The sequence below is a fragment of the Euprymna scolopes genome, chromosome 13 (assembly GCF_053919585.1).
Source record: "Euprymna scolopes isolate OS-2025 chromosome 13, ASM5391958v1, whole genome shotgun sequence".
NCBI lineage: Eukaryota > Metazoa > Mollusca > Cephalopoda > Sepiida > Sepiolidae > Euprymna > Euprymna scolopes.
Window position 1 is genome coordinate 37,944,550 of NC_136494.1, and position 21,782 is coordinate 37,966,331.

The following is a 21,782-nucleotide window of genomic DNA, read 5'->3' on the forward strand; positions in this document are numbered from 1 at the left end:
GCGTTTCTTTTTTTTTTTTTTTTGTTAAACATGTTTTATTGCTCTTTTTTTAATGCCCCTCATATAGTATTGACAGTCTAACAAATCTTACCTACATTGCCTGCAGACATTTTTCAGTTAAAGGCCTTCTTCTTACTTTCGGTGGCCGTGCTTGAGCCCACCAACAGACCTGCAATGTCAGTTTGCAAGGAGTAATTCTCACTTAACTTGAAAAAGATGAAATCTTGAAATGTCTGACGTAATTGCAAAACCATTTTCAAAAATTTACTTTTTCAGATTTGTTTCTATTATTTACATATACTTTCTCTGTTTATTAAAAAAAAGTTTATTTAAAAAAGCTTTACTCAAAAAAGATTTATTAAAAAAGCTTTATTTTAAAAAAGTTTATTCAAAAAAGTTTTATTTAAAAAGATGTGTATTCAAAAATAGATGTATTCAAAAAACGGTTTATTCAAGAAACAGTTTATTTAAACAAAGGTTTATTCAAACAAAGGTTTATTTAAAAAAGATTTATTCAAAAGGGTTCATTCACAAGAAACGGTTTATTCAAACAAAGGTTTATTTAAAAAAGATTTATTCAAAAGGGTTCATTCACAAGAAACGGTTTATTCAAACAAAGGTTTATTTAAAAAAGATTTATTCAAAAGGGTTCATTCACAAGAAACGGTTTATTCAAACAAAGGTTTATTTAAAAAAGATTTATTCAAAAGGGGTTCATTCACAAGAAAAGGTTTATTTAAACAAAGGTTTATTCCAAAAAGTATTATTCTAAAAGGGTTTATTCAAAAATAGGTTTATTAAAAAAAAAACGTTCATCTAAAAAAGTTTATTCAAAAAAGGTTTGTTCAAAAAAGGTTTATTCAAAAAAAAAGGTTTATTCAAAAGGATCGAACATAAACTTGCATGCTTGCGCGCACGAGTGTACGTGTGTGTGTGAAAAAGAGAGATTATCGTATGAATTCAAAGATTCTATAGTTGACATTGGTTTCCCCAATATGTTTTTAGCCAAGAAAGACATCGGGTACTTACGTGATGAACCATGAGAAGATTGCTAACATCCTAAGTGAAGGTGCTTTTTGTGGAACGAACTGATTCGTACTTAGAATACCCAGGTTGTTAGTTCGTGTCGTTAACCACTAGACCCCCGTCACCTTCCACAGAGAGAGAGAAAGAGAGAGAGAGAGAGACAGACAGACAGACAGACAGACAGATGAATAATTCACTGTATCAATCATCCAACATTCCTTTGGGGGTTGCATGTAAAAACACATCTTCTCTTGTTCGAATCTTTCCGACTAAGAAAGAAGAAAACTGCCTCGCTCAGAAATCATATTCAATACCGATACTGTTTTATTAACATTAGTGTCACCCTAAGCTAGTTGTGATAAAAACAATAGAGTAATAGTAGTTCGCTTTGAATTATCAGGAATCAAATTAGTCCATACAGATTAGAAGAAATGGCTTTTAGTTTTATTAGTAAATGTTCTAAAAACAACACTTAAACTATATCAAATAGTCAGTCAGATGTTGATGAGTTTATATTTTTCTTTCTTGCTTTATTTTTTTTTTTCATTTTTCTTTCTATCTAATCTTGAATAAAAAATCATACACAACTGAAAGGCCCAACGTATAAAATCAACACTAGGTTCTTTCATATGACAGGGGCACATTCGAGATAAATGTTTCTGTTTAAAGCACAATTGCGTCAGGATATGTGACTTTTTCATTTATAACTTAAATTCAAGATACTATAAACGCACAGGCAGTAAGTCCAGTCATATAAAATCAATCGAATGTTCTTTAATGCGACAGGGGAGCGTTCGAAATGAATGTTTCTGCTTAGAGCACAATTGAACTATTATAATTGAATTTTATATTTTAAACTTTAATTCAAGCCATCATATATAAAAAAATAATTTAGTAAAATAAACAGTAGGTTCTATACAATGCACTGTAGACTACAATGTATTGTGGACTAAGACATTGTGTTAGAATTTTTTTTTTACCAATAATGGTGCACCCCCCCCCCGTTTACATTTATTATTTTTTATCTGGTTCTTGTATTGAATTTTTTGTATTTCTTATCTTTTTTGATTTTTAGTTTCGTACATTTTGGGTTTGTACGAAACTCCTTTTAATTTGGAGAAAAGGGAAATGCTAGCTCCGTGATGACGTCACGAGCCCAGCGCAAGATTCGCCCTCTTTTGAAATTCCGGCGACGAGGATATTGGACGTTCGTTTCATTGCCCGGTGCTGAAAATGGAATTTTGACGAGCCTCCTTCAAAGAAGAAAACCTGGCAAGAATACCCCGGGCATGTGACGAGGCATGCTTCTGAAAAACATCTACATGGCTACGGTTTTGCACGTATTTTTGAAGGAGTGTAATCATTTTTAAAAAGACCTTATTTTACATGACAAGGAATTTTGGAACCTCCTACAAAGAAGAAAACCCGGCAAGAATACCCCGGACATGCGATGCGGCATGCTTCTGAAAACCATCTACGTGATTACGGTTTGCATGCAAATATGGAAGGAGAGAAATTTCTAAAAGGACTTTAAACAAGAAAAAAAAGGGCACGTGCCTGACTAGCTTTCAATTTGTGAGTACGCTCCTAAAATTTACTACATATGAGAGTGTGATTAGAAACTACTATTTGGAATCTTATTATTGTATTCGTTCATGGATACGACATCTTCATTATAAGAACCAGTGTTATTTTTTTCATTATATGTTACCTTGGCGTTTTTTAAATTTAATGCCGGCAAAGGGAAAAATTTGCAACTAATTTTATTGTGAATAAAATCTCTTCTTCATTTCAAAACAAGACCTTCATATTTTATTCTTTACCCCACCTTTTTATTCCATGCTGTCATCTGTTTTTCAGGTTAGTTACTTTAGCGTCGAATTTATCTGGAAACAAGATAAAATTCCGACAATTGCAGAGAGGCATGTGGAGCTTCATCTCGGTGCAATTAGAGCAAGCAATCACATTGACACACCGGTTCTCGCCAGATCACCGAAGTTACGCAACACAGAGCCTGGCCAGTACCAGATGAGTGACTATTTGGGAAGGCGATGCCCTGTATGTACTGAGAGGTAAAATACCAGGTTGAGAAACTGGCGCAGTTTATCTTTCTCTCAAGGGTAGATGAGTCTCTCTTAAGCCGTGATAGGCAACCCATCTCAGTATCACGATAAAAAATACCCTTGATAGCCATAACGAAGCATCAAGTATTCATCTATGGACAAGATTTGAATTACACTACAAACTCGTGTAGTGAGTTCAATCTCGGTTGCAGTCGCATGTTCCTTTTTAGAGCAGGCAATCAAGTGATGTGATTGAAAAATGGCCGATTTCACCGATTTCGATGACAATAAAAAATATGGGAGTGTGAAACATTTGTTGATTATCATTCAATCCCGGGCAACGTAAGGTTTCCTTGCTAGTCTAGAATAATTTCGATCACCAACTCCATAGATGACGGTGGTATTCATGAGGTCAGTTATGTTCTTTTGCCACTTTATTATATGAAGTTGTTAACAGACGGACGAACGGACGGACGGACGGACAGACAAATGAACGCCAGTAAAACATGTTCTTCCTCAGTGAAGGTAATAAGTGGACAGTTTATTGATGTTTTTCTACCTTTTTTTCTTGTTTTTTTTTTATTGAATTTGTGAGGGCAAGGGGGGGGGCAAGGGGATATTTAGGAATAGATTTAGAAAGCTGAGGCTTTGTTAACTGGAACGGGTTCCGTTTTCCAAATGGCTTCTCGCCAAAACCGAGCGAAAATTTGGCAAGTCTGGCCGCGAGAATTACTTCGGTATCGATCACAACGAACAGGGTAAATGGAGAGTGCAAAAAAAATCAACAGTTTTTTTTTTCTTTTCATTTGTGTAATTGTTACTTAAATGTATATATGCATATGCATAGTTTTTTAAAAAGTTATTACAAAACAATATGGAAAAAAGTTGGATTTAACTTCTGAAAGCATGAAGAAAGCGTATGTCCACTATTTCTTTATTCGGGCTTGATAGCGGAATAGTCGCCATGAGTGATAGGATTCAATAAAAATAGATTCTCCTATCACTATTATTGTACGGTTATAATTTCAAAAGAATTATCATCGTCATATTCAGCTTAACGTCCCTTTTATTTAAAAGAAATTGCTACAGACAAGGCGTAAAGCCATTTAATGTAAGGAACAAGAACGAAAAATGGTTATTACAAAGACAGAACATACGTATTGAAAGGATCAAGACTGTACGTAGGAGGAAAACAGTCAACAGGAAGAGAGTTACACAAGAGTGCGGTTCTTGGAAAGAATATACTGAAATAGGAAGTTGTATTACAATGAGATATCAAAACAACGGATTGATGGAGACCACTAGACCAACGATGCAAACGAGCTGGAATAAAGGAAACAGGGAATAAACCAAACAATTCTGAAGAAAATATGCCATAATAGTATTTATATATATAAAAAAAGATTGAGACCAGCAACATCACGTATGTGAAAGAGGGTTACAAAGAAGAAAGGTGGTGTAGAATAATCAAAAGAACTGTAGTAGTCAATAACACACAACAATAATAATAACAATAATAATAATAATAATAATAATAATAATAATAATAATAGCAGCAACACTTACCAAGGGTCCAGATTATGCACAAGACAGACACCAGATTGAGCTGGACTGAGGGCTTGTATTTATGTACAAGCATATCCAATCAGGTGATTCAGCTAATCATAATCCAAAGAATAGACTGGCCCATGTGTGCACAATGGAATCTCCCATTGTGCCATAAATAGTTATCCTCTTTCATGAGAGGTAACTTTAGTCTTTGTCAAGTTATCCACAACTTTAACGCTGACCGAAAGTCCACTACACAATCCAATAGGTGGGACCTATCAACTTATAGATGCGTTTTTACAATTTATTAAAAATCCTCAAGTGTGGCAGATTCAACAGGCCAAATATGACCACAGTACTCCATGCTGGAATATGTTGGGCGACTTTAAGAAATTGATTTCTAAACTAGCCTGTCTTTTGCCAAGTTTTTATTTATTTCTGTTTCTCCATGTGTCCGTTCTTTATCACTTCATTCCATATTTCCCTTGCTCTTCTCCTGTGAACTAACCCAGCCACATTAACTGTTGCACATATATTAACCCATTCTTTCAACGTCGCTATACCACCAAAATCTCCTGCTCTGAGAGTATTTCCCTAAACTGTTCAAATTTAATTTTTCTCTGAAAACATCAGGTCAAAGGTTATCTTTAAGGCTCACTTATCCATCGTATCATCCTGATATCATTTTTCTCCATGCAACGGGTATCTCCAACCCTCACTAGCTAGATTCTATTTCTATACATCAGCACAGTGCATACATGTCTGATAGATTTTTACTTTGGTTAACCGATGTAAGACTGTTAGTAAGAGCAGAATTTCCCTGAAGTTATTCTATCCATTCCTAATTCTTGTAATCATATTAGCGCCTGCTCCACTTTGTGCTCCAATGGTCTCATCTATGTAACAGAACGTTTTGACAACTTCAATAGCTTCCCCACCCATCCAAGTACAACTGATCAGTTTGTTTAATAATATTTTCAAAGCAGTCATGGTTTTTTAATTATAAAAAATACAAGGTTCATCTTAAAATAAGTAAAAAAAATACAAGAAATAAATAATAGAAGCAAAAAAAATCCAAATGAAAAGTTGTTAATGTAATATAAGTATCAAAAAGTTCCGTAAGAACTCTTTCTAATTCATTCCAAAATACTCATCTGCCAAAAACAGTGTCTTTTTATGTGCATATCTCGGTAAAATTTATTCGTCTTTCTCCATTCGTAATCAGAACTGCTTACGTCACGACTGTAAATCTAATGATACCGATTCTTAAGACGCAATCATTTCTTTCCATGCAACGTATGTCCTCAACCCTCACTAACGAAGTTTCACTTCTATATATTATTACACTGCATGCATATGCCTGATAGATATTTTACTTATTCAAGAGTTGTAACGCTCTGCTAGTTACAAATAGCAGAAGTTCCTTAATCTTTCTCCATCCACTACTAAGTGTTGCAATCACTCTAGCAATTCTGAAAGATTAAGCATCTACAGTTAGAAGGCTGTCGGGTCGGTAAGCCAAATGCTTGATGTCGTCTTTGAAAGGTTCGTTCCAGATCTAAGAAATCTTCCACTCGCAATAATACTTTATCTCTCTATTGATAATATGTAATACGATTAATATATCATCTTCCTTGTTGCTCTTTCTTTTTCTTCTTTTATTTACATAAAATCCTTCCTTCTTTCTTTTCTTTCCCTTATTGAAGTTAGGACGTTATCAAATGAAAGAATGATACAGCGGATGTGGCCTTCGGATCAAGATCAAAGTGTATCTGTTCTTCAGATACTGCACTTCAATGTCTTGTGCTCTGTCAGTGGAGTAGAAATCCTTCACGACTGAGACAATTTTTATTTTTGTTCCTTTTCTCCACATTAAAAAAAAACGACCCTGGTGTCATACTCTGTCCCGTGGGAAGGCATTGTAAATAGGAACAAGGCTGTTAACCAACAAAACGCAACACACGAGAAACAACTTCGCAGGTCTAGCCGTGTTTTGAAACGTTCTACACGACTAGGAGACTACACACCTTAACCAGAGACTGTGAACCTGCAAATAAAAATCATTTTTCTCTTTTAGCCTTAATACACAAAAGATATAAGCATACTGCCACCAAATGAAAAAGATAATTCAACGCAAGAAATATGACACATTAAAAACGAACACACAAAGACATGCCTAAGCCAAGAGCAAAGAAAACATTGAATGTATTTGGTATTTTCAACCAAACTAATAAATCTATCTATCTATCCATCTATCTATCTATTATATAAAAGGAACTGTGTGTGTGTGTGTGAAAAAGAAAGTTTCCTATGGACTCGAAAACGGCTTGCTCGATATTTTTTAAGTTCGCACGAAGATATTTGATGTCTGTGAGTATTCTTTTGTGTGTTTTGTATCAGAATGCATTTGGTAAGTATCGAAAATCGATAATCGAAAATCGATAATCGAAAAAATCCGATTAAAAAAGGAAGTCCAATTTTAACCAAAGTTTACATTTTTTTATTCAACCTAACATACCAAGTGCATTTGAGAAGTTTTATCACCACACAAGCAGAAAGGTCCAACCTATAAAATCAACTGTAGAATCCTTTACAAGACAACAGCGCATTCGAAATGAATATTTCTTTTTAGAGCACAATTTAATCATGATGTTGCATGGTTCTTATTAGAAGAGGACTGATGTTATATATTTGTTGCTGTTCGTCTTAGTAAGAGAGTCTTAGAGGTCCATGTTGTGTGCAGATATATCGCATATATATCAAGAGAGGGACAGTTCTGTATATATAATAGACAGTGTACATGTTAATACAGGAGAGCCGAGCATGTAATTCAATTAGAGGAGATTTATTCATATTTATTCATTATAGATAGATAGACCGATAGTGCATTTGACATTTATACTTTTGACAGTTCTGTGAATAGAAGTGTTTCTATAAACATTGACACATATTTCTTTACCTATTTTTGAGATGATAATTTTCACAAAGTTCTTATGATATAAATTGACAATACCTTTTCTGTTGAATAACATGACACGAAGACGCAGATACAAAAAGATGAAGTTGTTTGTTTATTCCATTTCGATCGGTCAATGGCTTTGCATTAAGGAATTCAAGTCTTACATGATTCTTCTTCTAACCTCCGCTTCCAAGGTTCTATGTCATGTCTGTCTCTGACTCCTCTCTTCTCCCCTGACTGACTAAATCCCTGATCTCAATCTGATTCTCTTTGTTAACTCTTCGAACCCTTTCCTATATTGAGAAATCATTTCTGCCATGACGTATGTCTGGCAAACGTGACCACAACTCACGTGTTTCAAGCATGCGCAATTTGCACGTTTTGAAACCATTTCTGACGACAAGGAAATTTCCCATTCTCTTTGTTGTTTTACAAAGGAATTTTACCTTTATGATAAAAATATCGGTTAGAGAATTAACATAATTCTCTAACCGATATTTTTATCATGCATTCTTTCTAAGAATGTGGATAGATTTTCCAGCCAAATTTTATTTATAAAATATTTTAAAAGAATTAACAATTTAACTGGACATTCCATTCAAAACCTATTGTTCTTTAAAACTTATCTACAGGGTTCGATTCTCGTTTTATCTGATATCATTTTCATTTAACTAATTCTCTTTTTTTACTTACATGAAAAGGGGACAGCCATTTTCATGTAACAATGACACTTGACTTTTGTACGTTTAACTTTAATTCAAGTGATTATGTAAAAATAAGTTGATTCTTTGATAAGACAGGGGCGCGTTTGACATGAATGTTTTTGTTTAGAGCATAATTGAACCATTATACTTGACTTTTTCATTTTAAACTTTAAGTGAAGCCATTATTTGCTGACAATTTTATAAAATCAACAATGCATTCTCTACAGTGCAATATAAACTACAACGTATTATGAGCTGAATCACTGCGGGGTGGGGGGGCTTGTGAAGCTTCCTCCCGGTACACTGCGGAGAGTAGGCCCCTAACTAGACCAGGCAATCAATTGACATTTTTAAATGGTCGATTTCACCGATTCACGATGAAAACAATAAAAGTATGGGGAGAGTGGAACATTTGTTAATCCTCATTCAATTCCAAACAAAGTCGGATTTTTCTGCTAATCATTTAATAAAAGATATTATGAAGTACATAACTACGGTTACAACTGAATATTAAACGGCACATGTGAAAGAAGACCAGCTTTGTAGGTTTGTTGATATGCCCCGGAAATGAATATATTTGTTTGAAGTCAATAAGTGTTCTTGATTACAGTAAACGATTAATACAATCTATTAAGTCATCTTAATGATCGGTTGTTCGTAGTCGTAGCTGGTGATATGCTTAAGCTTTAGGTATTCAGTGTATTTTTCATCTTTCCCAGGCTGCAAAACCAGCCAATCACATTCTTGTGCGGAGGAACCCGGATGTACTTATATTCATTATGTCACTTGTATATTTATGTGAATAAAGCTTCTGGAGCTTAAATCTACCGGACGGTTTTGTGTTCTGTGTCGATATTCGCTTCATTAGACACACAAAAATAATTAATTTTTATTCACAACTTGTTTTGACTAGGAAAAAAAAAATGAAGGCTTTAAAATACAGATGTTCCGAGAACGTTCTAGGTGAAAAAAAGCCAGTTGTTTTATCTGTAAGGAGAAATTGAGTAGACATTTTCATTTCGACTAGTGCTGCGTGAGTTTATGTATGACAGTGTGTGCAAATAGCATAAGCAGTGTGTGTGTGTGTTCGTGTGTGTGTGTGTGTGTGTGTGTGTGTGTGTGTGTGTGTGTGTGTGTGTGTGTGTGTGTGTGTGTGTGTGTGTGTGTGTGTGCTTGTTTTGCCAATGAGAAAATGTAAATATGAGTTATGTATATGAATTTTGGTAGTGGTATGTATATACTGTCGCTATGTTTAGTCATCTGTGCATGTCTCTGATTGAATCTGTCAAGGAATTTCGGCCTCAAAAGACCTAGGCAGAACGTGTCATTCGCACGAATGGAAACTACTGGAAAAGAGGAAGAATGCTGTGTGTTTGTGCTTTTATAGTTTGCACGAATTTCTGGCAATTGATATTCTCGCTTCTGTATTTGGTTGAAAGAAATTGTTGATTGGAAATTTTGTCCTAAGTGTAAGCGTTTTTGTGGAATGAATTGAATTCGAACTTGACCCACTCAGGTTGTCAGTCTGTTAACCACTGAGGCACTGTCACCTCCCTGCTGTTGCTGCTGAGACAATTCATCTTCTTAAAAGCGTTATTCATCAAGCAGACATTATATTTATGTTCTTTTTTATGTATGAATTGATAATTATAATATTTAGAATGTTGTCAGGTAGAAAGCATCAGTATTAGTTCATAAGTATTAGAACTTTACTAATCTTGTGGGTGCGCCTCAGTCATATCAAAGAGAACGAAGAGATTTATTCATAGCGCAACTGTGTTTCTTCTTTTTTCTAAGCGATGGCATAAATAAAACGTCAAAACCAAGTCCCACATCAAATATTAACATGCCGATGAAGGAGACACCATGTTTTCCCAACTACAATTTAGTCTGAAGACTGGACCGTATGAATCGTTATCAACACGTGAATGACGCTACCCTAACAGCAGGGAAATCAAGATGGCGACGAAAAATGAAACTGAAAAACAAAGTTTTTTTTTTCTTGTCGTTTTCTTCGCGCTTTCGAAACTGTCGAATATGAAACAAGCGGTGCTATTGTTGTTGTTGTTATTGTTGTTGTTGTTGTTGTTGTTGTTGTTGTTGTTGTTTCTATTATTATTATTATTATTATTATTATTATTATTATTATTATTATTATTATTATCGAGTGATCGATCAGAGAAGAGCTCTAATAGCAAATTCCCTGAAGGTCTCGATATGATGTTGGATTCCAAGAATATAAGACGATTACGCAATAAGTACAATTTTCTTCCATCTTCCAATTTCATGTTTATCTTACCTGCTTTAGTTCTGCTCGTCCAATTATCAATAATAATAATAATAATAATAATAATAATAATAATAATAATAAGAAGAAGAAGAAGAAGAAGAAGAAGAAGAAGAAGAAGAAGAAGAAGAAGAAGAAGTAAGGGAATGAACGATCGACCTAGCGTTCTTTCATTCCATTCGTCTTCTTTAAATAAGGAAGTTAGAAGGTGGAAAGAAGAAAAGAAAGCGAAGCAAAAACGGAATGAAAAAAAAGAATAAAGAGAGAACGAAAGAAAGCAACATAAGGATGGATACAAGGAAATAAATAATGACAAAAAAGAAAGCAGGGGAAAAAGAAAGAAAGATAATCGACGTTAGAATAGAAGCGGAATAAAAGAAAAGGAGAATAAAAAAAGAAAGGGAGAAAAGAAAGAGAAGAGGAAAAATGAAGGAATAAAGAGATGACAAAGGGGAAAAAAGAATTTTTAAAAAAAATCAAGAATGAAGAAGAAAGAGAGCAATGTACACAGAAGAAGAGATTAAAATGAAGAATTAGGAACGATGATGAAGAGATAAAATGGCAATGAAAAATGAAGAATGAAAAATGGATAACTGGAGGAGAAAGAAGAAAGTAGAAAAAGGACAAGTAGAAAAAGAAGAAAATATGAAACTGAAAATTATTATTATTAATAACTTCGTATTATTTTAGTAGTAGTAGTAGTAGTAGTAGTAGTAGTGGTGGTGGTGGTGGTAGTAGTATGTTCGTTAACTTCATAGTGTTGTGATGCTTTAAACGGGTTATTTTTCACCCAAGAATGAGTTTTCACCCCAAAGCTGGTGAGAATACTCAAAATGTCAATTAGATGGAAAGTACCGGGGGTAAGATGCTTGCTGTTCCAAGCAGAACCAACTTCTGGGGTACGGTGATGTTGTACTTGATTCCTGAGGAGTTCAACTGTTTTTCAAGATCATCTGAAATTCAAAGCGCACCTATGATGATTGTCATGATGGAAGTTTTCTTATTCTATATTCTACAAACTAGCAATCTCAACCTTCAGTTTCTGATAGTTCTGTAGTTTCTCATTCTTCTTGCCTGCTAAGTTGATGTCACTTGGGCAAGCCATATTGATAATTTGATATGCATTGGTTTTTTTTGTTTCGCAAATACAATATCTGATTTCCTCTCAGTTATCTCGCAGTCACACTGAACCATGAAATTGCAGAGAATTTTAACTGCCTCATTTTCCACTTCCACATTTACAACTTCCGAGTGATGTTGGTACCACTTTTCCGTCACTTGCACAAACTCCAATGTAGATTTGCACATACTTTGTCATGGCGACATTTGTACTGTTTCGTAGAACATGCACTAACGACGTGTGAAACTGTTTCTAGAGTCACACTACACAACCTGCACTTGTCAGAACAGTCCTTCCCATAGATGTTTTTATTGATTGCATTTTTATTTAGTGTCTGCTCCTGGGCAGCAAATATAAGATTTTTTCTGTCTTTCTTTTCAAGTCACCTTTAGACAAACTATTCCCCATGTCCTGACATTTGTGTGACCATGAAGTTTTGTTTTTTCCAACTCAGTCAACGTTTCTGCTTTGATTCTTTCTTTGTACTTCTGCTTATCTTCCAGTGATTCTTTACCTAGCTCCTCCTCTTTCACCACTGCTGCAAATAACACTTCATAGCTGTTAACCAAGTGCACACTTCTAAGCTCTCCGCTAACACATTCTTCAATCCCAATCAGCCCTCTTCCTCCTTTATTTCTTGCGATATACAGCCTAAGCATAATAGAATTTGGGTAAAGTGCTCTATACTTGACTAATAATTTCTGTGTGTCTCTATCCAGCTTTTTCATGTCCCCCTGTGTTCCTCCTACAAAAGCTGCACTGTAATGAATTACAGCAATCACCCATGAATTGATGCCTGTGAATAGATTTCTCCGATTCAGTCGAGATTTCAGGAGCAATTTGAATCTCTCCATATACACTTTTATCTTTTCTTTCATTTAATTACAGAGCATCGTGTCAAGTTCAAGAACCCCAGGTATTTGTAGCATTCTGCTTCAGGATTTCCTAATCTTTTACCATTTGGCAAAATGATGCTTTTCATGATTGTTATCTTCCATCGTTTAAGAGCAACAACTGCACATTTAGAAATTTCAAATTCCATATTTATGTCTTCACTCTGCTGTATAGTTTGAACCAAGAGGTCAATTTCCTTTTCTGATTTGCCACACAATTTTAGATCGTCCATGAATAATGTGTGGCTGATCTTCAGGTCATTCTTCTCCGTCTGTCTCTCTTAGTACACTTGTCAATAGTATGAGTGTTATCATGAATAGAAGTGGTAAAAACGATTCTCATTGGAAGATGCCGCGCCTGATGCTCTCCCTAATAGTTTTCTATCGGAAAAAAGTTTGGTTTCCCAACTGCTCATACTTTTCTCTATGATCGCGATTATATTTTCAGTCACCCCTACCATTTTCAACATCCTGAGTTGAAATGCCGTGCCATATCATGGGCTTTTTATAATCAAGTTTGTTTTTCTCCTTTTACTGTTATTTAAAATACATTTATAAATCGGTAGTTGGTATTTTGTTCCTAAACACCTTTTTTCCCCGCCTTTTTTCTCGATTGGTAGTGAACTATTTATTTCAAGATGGTTATACACCATAAATATCCTTGCCAATGTCTTCCGTATCAAGTTCAAGCAAGCAATTGGTCTGTAATTTCCAATATCTTGTCCTTTGGCAGGAGTTTTCATGACTAAAATAGTTCTTCCCACTACAAGCCATTCTGGTATTTGGCACAGTCTAACACAAGAAACAGCAAGCCTCTCGTTGATTCCTGTGAAAGATCACATATAGTACCCATGAATACCCGCAGGTCTGGGCCCTTTTCACTTAGGTATGAACTTCGTTTGTTTCCTTAAATCTTCAACACAGATATCATATACAAATATCCTCTTGTTTATGTCCTTCCAGTCTTTCACTTATTCTATTGACCCATTCAGCATCATCCTTGTGGGAAGTCTCTCTTGACCATGTACTTGACCAGAACTTGACCAGAACTTTGTAGTTTCTTGAGGGTTAGGTGTTACATTTTTAGCTTCAGATTTCGAAAGAACCTTGACTGTTTTTTCTGAAATAACTTGTTGTCGTTAAACTGCTGAATTCTGTTAGCATACCATGGAAGTTTTACCATAGTCCGCTGTTTTATCTCATCATAGTGGTATTAAACCCCTTGGCCTTTAGTTTGTATCATCTATCCAGTTCTTTTTGTCCTTGTTTGTGAGAGACTGTCAGCCAAGACTCAGAACTCTTTCTATCCAAGAAGCAAGGCTATACTCTTGTTTTTATTATTATTATTATTATTATTATTATTATTATTATTATTATTATTATTATTATTATTATTATTATTCGTACTCAGTATGAGTTCTCACACAGATTATCATCAGTGTTTACCAGTTGTGTTCCCTGAAGTCTGAGTGACAAGTCTCCCTAGATTTCCAGAATCCTTTACTTCTTTTGATAATCATTGCAAATGACTTTACATTATTGCAACAGTTGCATACCATTGATTTCTTTCTGGCATCAGCCATTGGTCTTCTCTGGGGTTAGGTTGGCAATAAGCCTATCCGAGATCTTGGTACTCACTGTATCCTTCCAGTGGAGATATGATTAGTGTTCACCCTTCTCATTTTTTCCATCTTCCATTATCGTTCATTATCATTTGTGTAGTATAACTCAGGCTGGTGCAATCACAGTGGATGCGTGTGTGTGTGTGTGTGTGTGTGTGTGTGTGTGTGTGTGTGTGTGTGTGTGTGTGTGTGTGTGTGTGTGTGTATGTGTGTGTGTGTGCGTGTGTGTGTGTGTGCGTGCATGTGTGTGTGTGCGTGTGTGCATATGCATCTGTACATATGTACATGCATGTGAGGGGGCGTGTGTGTGTTTCTTTTATGTATTTTTTGCATTTATCTTTTTCAAATTCCTATTGCGACTTTATTATGGCTGTCTTTGTAGTTTATATTGGTTTCTGCATACGAGGATTTTCCTGAAGAGTTCAGCTATTTTCATCATTCTCATCCAGCGTATAGTCTCAGTCTTCCCCCCATGATTCCAATTTCACCTAGTTTTTTTTTTCTAGGTTTTCCGTGACTATCTAACGTGTCTGCAATTATCGATATTTATATTGACTTCTTCATGTAACCCTATACCCTTTTTCAGTTCCTATTTACAATGCCTCCCCACGGGACAGAGTTAGACACCAGGGTCGTTTTTTAATGTGGAGAAAAGGAACAAAAAATAAAAATTGTCTCAATCGTGAAGGACCTCTCCTCCACTGACAGAGAACAAGAAACTGAAGTGCAGCATCCGAAGAACTTCAGTTCTCTGCCAATCTGTCCAGATTTCATCTTCCCTAAGGTTCTCAGAACTGTCTTTAAGACCCATATAACACATCTATCATATCATTCTAATATCATTTCTCTCCATGCAATGCATATCCTCAACCCTCACTGGTCAAGTTTCACCTCCATACATCATAATACTGTGTACACGTGCCTGATAGTCTCTTCTCTTTGTGTAAAAGAGTGGAACAACAAAGAACATTAGAAGTTGAGCAACAATGTTTTGGGGTTTTCAAATTTTATTTTCTTACATTATTACAGCTACAAGGAGAGAAGAAAACACAAAAACTTTAGCTACTACGACCACCTTCACAACTATACATCATTACCCAATGAGTCAACTACCAATGTATCAAACAGACAAATAGCTAAGATGAGAGGAAGACGGATAAACTATGGCTGCTACATCACCACTACGACTACACTGGAAAGTAGATGTCACTATCGAACAGACGAAAATTGCTGCATGTTGATCAGAAGATGCAAATGTTCGGGGACAATATTGAGTGCAGAGGAGCATGTTGTAATTTGGAGAGATACAAGTGAAATATTGAAACGGCTCTTTTTAAAAATACTGTGAAGGCGTATGATTTCTGTGGTATTGATTCGGTAAAATAAAATGTTTATATTTTTATCTGATTCATATTCTTCTTCCTCCTCTTCTTTTTATTATTATTATTATTATTATTATTATTATTATTATTATTATTATTATTATAGTTTATACTCACTAGGAGTTCTCACACAGTTTATCATTAGAGATTACTCACTAAAAACAACCAGTGGTGTTCCCTGCAGTCTGAGTGACAACAAGTTTCCCCAGATTTCTAGTGCTCTCCACCTCTTTCAATAACCTTTGCAAATGAATTTGCATTATTGCAACAGCCACTTGCCATTAACTTATCGCTACCAGTGACCATTGGTCTTGACTGAAATTTAGTTGGCAATAACCTTCCCAAGATCTCAGTCCTCTTTGCACATATTCAATGAGAGGGGTTTTTGCTTTTTCCCCTTAGTCTGTTCACCATGTGCGATACTTTGGTGTGATTCTAGTTGATGCCAACATTTTTGGGGTGTTGGGTAGTTAACTTACAATTTTGCAGTTTCAGTTTTTTTGATTTTATGTGATGTTCCTCAATCTTTTTGTTTTACTTCTATGTTTGTTTCTATATGGCTGGTTGGCGTTTTTAGCTTATGTGTATTAGTTTCCGCATTCGAGGGTTTTCCTTTAGATTTCACCTGTTTTCAGTGTTACCGTTCAAGTTCTTTGGGACTATTCTTCTTCTTCTTCTTCTTCTTCTTCTGATTATTATTATTATTATTATCATTATTATTATCATTATTATTATTATTATTATTATAAATTTTCAATTTTGGGACTTAACTTCTCACACCGTGTTCGGCAATATGTCAGAATCTACGCTATTGTCATCCAAAAAAAAGAAACAACGCAATTGGGAAAAACATGTTTTCCAAAGCGATGCAATAACTGAAAGGGATATTGCAACAATTCATATGCAAACCGATTTATTATCGACATTTGCTGAGTACTAATGGCCGCTCTTAAAGCGACGCTGAACAATAATCGCAAGTTTTATGTAAACTGCATAAACTCACCAGTAAAATATAAAACAAACCTGCACGATGTTTTGTCACGAAACGTGACGATTGTTACATCGAACTGATAATAAATGTTTCGTTAGCGTGACAGATTTTATTTTAACTAGTTGGTAAAATCGACGCCATTTTTATAGGAGTTAATCTTCCCATAAATTATAAGACTGTCTCCTCTAATAACCTATTAAAAGAAGAAATCGCTAAACGATGGAAAACAAATACCTACTATAAAAAAAAAGCAATTATGTATTTATAAGGCATACACAGCTGCGTCTAAACTGACAGAAGTTACGACAGTGAAAGTAAGGAATTAAAGTTGACAAGTGTCTGTTGCCAAACGTCATTTCTTGGATCGCTATATCTTCAAGTAAAGAGATACTTATGCAGAATATGAACCGTGCTTTTATTTAGATAGAATTTTCAAGTTAAATTCAATTTTTGCATTATTTTTTGTTTGTTAAATGGGTAGGTGGGTGTCAAGAACAGTCAAGAAAAAATGCCTCTCCCCGTATTAAGAATGGCTTTTTAAATAATAACAGGTTCTTATTCAAAATGGTACATATAGCGATAAACAAAAAGAAAGAATTTTATGTTGTACCTACTTGTTACAGAATAAAGATTGTGCATTCCAAAAATCACAAAAATTGATTATTATTTTTTTTTTTTTTTTTACAAAAGACACATTTGCCTTTTTTACAGATAAATGACCGATGTGGCCATGTTTTTCTAGAGAACATAATAAGAGAAGTTAATCAGTGATTATTTTGACAGTTTCCATGTGCATTAGGGTTGTCTGCCCTTGTTCAGCGATTCGTTGATGCATTTTTCACACTCATCAAAACAGAATAAAATTTGATTTTAATAATAAAAAAAAACTATGTGATCAAATCCCGTGATTTGGGGAATTTTACATCTTCATTTTGTGACTGGTACATACATCATACAGACATTTTTGTACTTTCTTATGCTGCTATAAGTGCCAATCTGCATAAGCACCTAATAACATTATTTCAGTACTGTCCGTATTTTGCATAAGTACCAGTGAAGATAGTCGTGCTGAATGCCTAGTCGACAAATGGCAGAAGAGAGTGTTTATGTCCTTCTTCATGGTTACCTGAAAGCTCTCTGACTGCCCTGCAGATTCAAAAAAATCAGGTTTTCAATAAAAGCTATGGTTGGAATGACTAAGCCCTAGAGTCTTCTTACATATGGTATAATCACGTTGACATACCGGTTCCCGTCAGATCACCAAAGTTAAACAATGTTAAGCCTGGTCAGTACTAAAATGGATGACCATTTGGGAATTCCATGTGCTCTCCACTTATCTCGACATTGTTTCCAGTCTCTTTTGGGCGTCTCCTTACCACTGGACCCAAGCAGTGCCGATTTAGGAAAGGTGTGGTTGAATAACCCTTATCCTCAAGTAGCCTCTGAGCCTTGATAAGTGGTGATACCTGTTGTTGCTGAGAGTGATTCCCTTTTTGGTGTCTTTATATCAGTGTGATTCATCCTCTGGTCATCCACTCTTGCATGTTGGCTTTGTGGATACGTCTTTTCAGGTTTGGAATGGGCGTTTCATGTAGTGTAGTGAATTTTTGACCCAGTATGTGTGTATTCCATCGTAATGTTTTACTATAAAGTTTGACATTTTTCTTAGAGTTTTTGGAGTTTTTTGAGTGTTTCTTTGCTGATTTCATTTTCTGTCCTTCTTCGATTTACCACAACTCTTCTTTTATGCCTTTCAAGACCATTCGTCATTTTTGTTGTGATCTTATCTTCTTTAGTCTTGCACAATCACGTTGACACATTGGTTCTCGCCAGATCACCAAAGTTAAGCAATATTGAGTCTGGCCAGTACCAGATGGATAACCATTTGACTGCATGTACCTTCTGAAAAAAAAACTCCTCGCTACAAAAGCATCTACAAAGTTGTAGATGGTCTGTGCCCCTCCAGACTACGGATGGGTTCTGTTATTTCTTCCATCATTTACATTTTTTTAAATTGGTTTTCATTGTTTTCAAAGTTACTCTTTTACTTGTACTGTTCCAATTTGTATCACCTTAGTCTTCCTTCTTTTACTGCTACATTTTGCTTTAATTCTTCATGTTTCTTGTTTATTCTCTCTCTGTGAGTCATATTTACAATTTGCCATCCTTTTTTGTTCTCTTTCATTTTGTTTATCGTTTAGCTTATCTTTTAAGTTCGTTGATTTGGGTATCCAACTTGAATTCTCATTCGGGTTTTATCGACTCCTTTGCTTTTTCCAGCTTTGTTTCTACTTTAACCTTCATACTTACTGCCTGGACACCTGCATAAAATAGATTATTTAAGTCTGTGATAGTATCTTTTGGGATGTACGAGGGGCGTGCAATAAGTAATGCCCGTGACCCACTTCCCATAGCAGTAGAGCAAGAATATAGAAGGCAAATGCGGCGCGCACATTTTTGTATGTCTCGAAAAGCCTTTTTTTGCCGACGGTCCCGGGGAGGGGGGGGGTTCTATTGCTTAGAAGTGTTTATATACCCCCTAGATAATAATATCTACGATTTGGGAATGCGGGTCGCGTCTAGATTTATTTACAGTGACTTTTACAAAATTATTGCTATTTTGGCTTCTCACATGTTGATTCGGCTTTTTTGTATAAAAAGCGAAACTAATTCAAAGCTAAGACGCTGTTCTCGGCAATCATACAGGGAACGTAGCAATCAGCTTTAATGCAAAAAAAATTCCTTATATCAGACGATTGCTATTCAATTTGATGGTTTCTCCCCAACATCTCCGAGTAAACAAACCAAAAAGTTGTGTAAACAAACCAAAAAAAAAAAACCTGCCCCGCAGTAAATATTAACTCTGTTACTTCTATTTTACCGCATTAATGAGGTTAAATAGAAGTAACGGTGTTAACTTTATTGCGGGCACCTGTCAATTCAAACATTTTTCCGTTACTATTTCTTGGTCGGTGAACGGTTAACGTCACACTTTTTTTTGTTTGTTTTTTCCACACTTTATTATTTTCCAATTGCGCCTCAAGACTTCGACTTCGATTCTTCCTACTAACCTACCAAAACGATTTTTTATTATTCTTTTGTTTTGATTTACCAACAACCACACACACCTCCAAACACCCGGGCAACGCCGGGTACTCTCCCCCCCGCTATATATATAGTATAGAAGAAGTTTGTTCACTTTTTTCTGTTTCTATTTTTAACTTCTTCCACTCTTGGTATGAAGGATGTTGTAAATTGTAAAAATACTAAAAATAAGTATTCCTGACAAAAACTATGCATTAACTAATCTAAGCTGGGTTTTTTTTTTTTTTACTAAAGAGTCACAGCTTCTTATGCCTCGAGGACAAAAGTTAATAATTTATGCCAGGTGGATTGCAGACCATAGTTAGATCTAGACTGAAACTGATTACATAATGGGACACATCAATAAGAATTTGTTAACATTAGATATGAAAAAGACCATGATGTAATCAACTGAGAAGCAGCCCCATGGACTTGAATTCCACAGACGGACAATTCCTAGAAAGAAACTCTGCTCATGAAAAGTAAGAAATTAAAATTATTTACTGTGCCTGTAGCTAGACGAGATTTTGTTGTGAATCTTTTACTGTGGGGAACCTGAGATTGAAGCTCAGCCGAAAATAATAATAAAGTAAAGAAAGAAACTGTGGAGAAGAGAAAAGGACGTTCCCACTAGATTCCAAATTCGATTTTTGTCTTTGTCAAGACATGAGAGAGTACTCTGAGTGACACCTCTCCAGATGTAGAACTGAACTTGCTAACTCAACTGTTCTACATGTACTGATCGAAGAACTCTAACCCATTCTTTCAACATAGCCATTAAATCTCCTTTTCTGCACACATCTCCTTCTATTGTCTAGACTTAATCTTTCTCTAAAATTAACAGAACCAGGCCTATCTTTAAGACTCAAATAACACATTCATCACATATTATTCTCATATCATTTCTCTTCATGCAACGCATATCTTCAATCCTCACTGATCTGGTTTCACTTCCATACATCATCACACTTGTACTTATTTTTTGCAAATTTCTAATGCATATTCCTTGTCACTTATATTGGTTCATTCTCACATTCGAGGATTTTCCTTAAGATTTCAGCTGTTTTTATCCATTGTATAGTCCCAGTCTTCCTTTTGATTCCAATTTCACCCAGATTAATTTTTCAGCTTTTTCAAGACTGTTTCTGATGCTCCAACAATTATTGCTATTTATATTGACTTTATTAATGTTCGTTTTAGTTCCCTGTCAATCCGTCCATGTTACAGGGAAAGGCTGTCCCCTTTCCATGTAAATAAGAAGATTATTAGATAAGTGAAAATGAGATTAGGATAAGCCTAGAATCGAACCCTGTAGGCAAGGTTAAGAAATGGAATGTGAGAAATTAAGCCTATTGTTAATTCTGAATATTAAATATGTCAGTAAAAGAATGAACAATGAAAATTAAAAATATATTGTAAAAAAAAATAGATTAGGTTAAAAAAAATAGGTTAGGAGAGGATTCTTTTGTGTGCAGAATTGCGTTTTGGACAAACATATGCATAACCACGTGAAATTAGTCACGTTTGAAAAACACACTTCTGCCGTCATAGACAAAGAACAATTCTCCATATAGTTCTATGGGTTCATCAGTCAGTTAGAGTCAGTCAGAGAGAGACTCAGTCAGAGAGAGAGTTGAGAGTCAGTCAGTTGGCAGTGGTCAGTTAATCCCTTGGAAGCGAAAGAGTAGAAGATTAACCATGTAGATACAAGTGAATTCCTGACGTCATTCGACCGGTCGATCCGATAAATAAAGAAGTCATCATCATGTTTTGTACTTGTTGTCTCGTGTCGTCATTCAGTTACAACAGAAAAGGTAATTGTTATTTTCATTATCTATAATGAACATTGTGTAACCCTTACAAGATTATGCATCTCCCCTCCTCTGTGTTAAGAACTTGTATACATCTCCAGTCAGTATCTATATGAAGTCCCAAGCATCTCAGAACTGTATAAATGTCTCCCTCTCATCATCATCGTCATTCGTGTATTATATGCCCCCAATATGAATCCCCTCGCCATCCGTCAATATGTACCCCTATGCAACATTCAAATTTAATTTAAACTCATTGGAACTAAGCCTATTTTTAAAACTCTTCCATACA